General features: G+C 38.5%; 1 non-coding gene across 1 annotated transcript; it reads left to right on the top strand.

Moving 5' to 3' along the window:
* Nucleotides 1-3541: 3541 nt before the first annotated feature.
* On the top strand, nucleotides 3542-3647 carry LOC140859026 (small nucleolar RNA R71). Its single transcript, XR_012142426.1, has one exon. It is a non-coding gene; the product is annotated as a small nucleolar RNA R71 (small nucleolar RNA).
* The last annotated feature ends 378 nt before the right edge of the window (nucleotides 3648-4025 follow it).

The following is a 4025-nucleotide window of genomic DNA, read 5'->3' as shown; positions in this document are numbered from 1 at the left end:
CAAAAAATTGTTCGTCAGAAAATTTCTCTTTGACTTTATCTGTACCCATCGTATGATCAACTAAGATTCTAAAAATGTGATCAGCGACCATATTTTCGAAACCCTTCTTGTCTCGCATTTCTAGATCAAATTCTTGAAGCAGAAGGATCCATCTGATCAATCGTGATTTAGTATCTTTCTTTGAGAGCAGATTTTTCAAAGTCGCATGATCAGAATATACTAGAACCTTAGACCCTAACAGATATGAATGAAATTTATCAAAGGCAAATACCACTGCTAATAGCTCTTTTCTGTCGTAGTGTAGTTCAATTGAGCATTAGATAGAGTTTTACTAGCATAATAGATCACATGTGGCTCCTTATTGATTCTTTGACCTAAAATATCCCCTATTGTAAAATCAAAAGCATCACACATGTTTTCAAATGGAAAGGATCAATCAGGAGGTTTTATTATGGGTACTGTTGTCAGGACTGTTTGTAACGTGTAGAAGGCTTATAGACATTCTTCATTAAAGATAAATGGTGTATCCTTGGCCAGCAGATTGCACAAGAGTCTCGATATTTTGCTAAAATTTTTAATGAGGCGTCTGTAAAATCCAGCGTGACCTAAGAAAGATCGTATTTGTTGAACTGAAGTGGGGGGTGGTAGTTTTGAGATGATCTCAATTTTTGCTTTATCTACCTCAATCTTCCTTTCGAAAATAATATATCCCAATACGATTCCTTTCCGAACCATGAAATGGCTCTTTTCTCAACTTAAAACCAAATTTATCTCCATGCAGTGCTTAAGGACTTTGGAGAGGTTATGAAGATAATCCTCAAAAGTGGTTTCAAATATGGAGAAATCATCCATAAATATTTCGAGATATTTATCCACCATATCCCAAAAAATGGCCAAAATGCACCGTTGAAATGTAGCGAGTGCATTGCAAAGTTCGAACAGCATACTTTGAAAAGCGAAAGTACCATAGGGGCAAGTGAAGGTGATCTTCTCTTGATCATCCAAAAATATAGGTATCTGATTGTACCCCAAATAACCATCTAGGAAATAAAAAAAATGTTGACCTGCTAGCCGTTCCAGGATTTGATCAATGAAGGGTAATGAAAAATGATCCTTTCTAGTAATGGCATTGAGTTTCCTATAGTCAATGCACACTCGCCAACCAAATAGTGTGCGAGTGGGAAGAAATTCACCTTCTTCATTCTCCACCATAGTAATACCTATTTTTTTAGGTACTACTTGAGTAGGGCTGACCCATTTACTATCGGATATGAGGTAGATGATTCCAGCGTCTAATCATTTTACCACCTCTTTCTTCACTACTTCCCGCATATTTGGGTTCAGTCTCCTCTACATGTTTCGATGGGATTTGACATCTGCCTCGCAATGAATGTGGTGCATACAGATGGAGGGGTCAATTTCTTTGAGATCGACAATGGACCAGCCGATAGCCTCTTTATTTTCTTAAAGAATACCAACCAATTGTGCTTCTTGATCCGGGGTCAAGTCTGATGCAATGATCACCGGAATGGTGTCATTAGATCCTAGAAATGGATACTTGAGTGTGGTCGGAAGTGACTTTAATTCTAGTACAGGTGGTGATTCTAATGATGGGGCTGTGGGTGTATTGGCTAATGCAGGCAATGGCTCATACTTGATTGTCCAATGGAGAGTAGTTTCATCACTTGATGTATCAACTAAAGTATTTACTTCTTCACTATGTCTCTCCATATCACAGTCGTCCACTCTAAAGTACGTCAAATGGGTGTCTCAAAAATCATGTACAAAAATCATTGATGTTGCTTCCTCTATAATATCCTCGAATATATCTATCTCAAGCAACTATCCATTGATGGTCCCTGGGATACACTAAATATATTTAATCTCAGTTTCTTATTTCCAAATGATACGTCCATGACTCCTATCCTACAATTGATGCACGTATTTGCCGTAGCTAAGAAGGGTCTACCTAAGATAATGAGAATTTGCCTTGGATTGCCACTCAGTTTCATGTCAAGGACTAAAAAATCAACTGAAAAATAGAACTCATCTACCTTGACCAAAACATCCTCGATCATCCCACGTGGTGTCTTAATTAATCTATCAGCTAACTGTAGATTGACTGATGTGGGTTTCAATTCTTCGAATCCAAAAAGTTCATAAATCGAGCTAGGTAAAAGGTTCACACTCACCCCTAGATTTAGGAGAGCTTGTTCGATGTGAAGATCTCCTATAATGCAAGAAATAGTAAGGGTACCTGGATCTTTAAGCTTTGGAGGGGCAGCGTGCTGGAATACAGAGCTAGCTTGTTCGGTGAGGCATACTTTCTTCGAGACAAGTGATCGAGATTTACGTTTCTGGGTGTACAATTTCTTCAAAAATTTTGCATAAGCTGGGACCTATTTGATTGCATCTAGAAGGGGGAGATTAATTTGGACTTGCTTAAATAATTCCAACATCTCATCAAGTCTTTCTCCTTTCTTATCCACAAGAGTGGGAGCTTTTAGGGCACTCAAAATGGAGCTTTAGGCAAGTAAGGTGATTCCGGTGCAGTTGGTCCCTTTTCTACTTTTGTGTCCTCCTTGCTCTTAAGTGATTTAGGCTTAGTCAGAGGTCTAGGATCGATCTCATTGATTTTACTCGTGTGTTCAATGACCTTCTCACTTTTGAGAGTCATGATTGATTTGGCATGTTCAGAAAAGGTATCTGGAGTATTGGAGCTCTCAACCATGAATTGTCCTCTCGGATTGCTCTCAGATTGGCTAGATAATTTTCCTCCTTCTCTCCTACTGACTGCAGTTGCTAGTTGACCTATTTGGGTCTCTAGTTTAGCAATGGATTGTGTGTCCGAGTTAAGGGTCTGGGTGTTGACTTCTAATCGTTCTAACATTTTTAAAACCTTATCCTCAAAAGCTGAGCTGTGATCAGTGATAGATGGTTTAGGAGTATTTTGAAACTAGTGGTATGGTTCATGCCTATATGTCGGGTCCTGATAATTTGATCTAGGTACAGCAGGGCCAACCACTGGCTGTGATCTTCAGGAAAAATTTGGGTGGTTTCTCCAACCAAGATTATAAGTGTTCGAATATAGATTATTTCTTATCTATGAGCTTGTTGAGCTTGAGCTTGCTGGACCTGCTCATGCACAAATTCAAAAAATTGAGGTGCGGTTGGACATTTATTAACAAAATGAGTCGGGCTTGCACACAATGCACAAACATCTTGCACTGGATTAGGTATAATCAAAGAGTGTCCGGTATTCAGAAGATGGTCTAATTTTTGGGATAACTCATCTACCTTACTGTGGATATCCATAACATTTCCAATCTGATATATTCTACCTCTTTTCTGTTGAGACATGGGTTGTTCTCTAGAGGTGGTAGACATGTGATATAGAGAGTTCTCACTAAGTGTTTCAAAGAGCCGCCAAGCCTCGTCCTCACTCTTTAGCATGAATGTCCCACCACATGATGCATCGATCATTTATCAGTATTTCTCCGATAGACCATCGTAGAAACACTGAACAAGTTGCCATTTGGGGATAGCATGGTGGAGGCATTTATGAATAAGATCTCTTAACCTTTTTCATGTCTCATAAAAAAGTTCACCATCCAATTGAGAAAAACTAGTGATGGCTTTTCTAATTTGATTCATTTTTTCAATTGAAAAATATTTCTTGAAGAATTCTCTCTGAAGATGGTCCCAAGTTGAAATGATTATGGAATCTAGGGAGTTTGACAAATGCTTAGCTTTGTCCTTAAGTGAAAAGGAAACAGTTTCAACCTGAGGCATCATCGAAGAAGTTTTGGATTTTTACTGTGGAGTATATCTTAAGAAATTCATCCAAGTGTTTATATGGATCCTCATTCATTAGTCCATAAATGATGGAAGCATTTGAATAATACTGGACTTGATTTGTATTGTACCGCCTCCACAGGAGGAGGCTGGATACATGACAAATAAGTGTAAGATGAGGGAGTAAAATACTCTCTCAATTGTCGTGATGGGTCAGTCTCTTATTTTGG

This window comes from Elaeis guineensis, chromosome 6 (genome assembly GCF_000442705.2).
Source record: "Elaeis guineensis isolate ETL-2024a chromosome 6, EG11, whole genome shotgun sequence".
In the NCBI taxonomy this organism is placed as follows: Eukaryota; Viridiplantae; Streptophyta; class Magnoliopsida; order Arecales; family Arecaceae; genus Elaeis; species Elaeis guineensis.
Note: the sequence above shows the minus strand (reverse complement) of the source record. Positions and strands in the feature narration are given on the sequence as shown.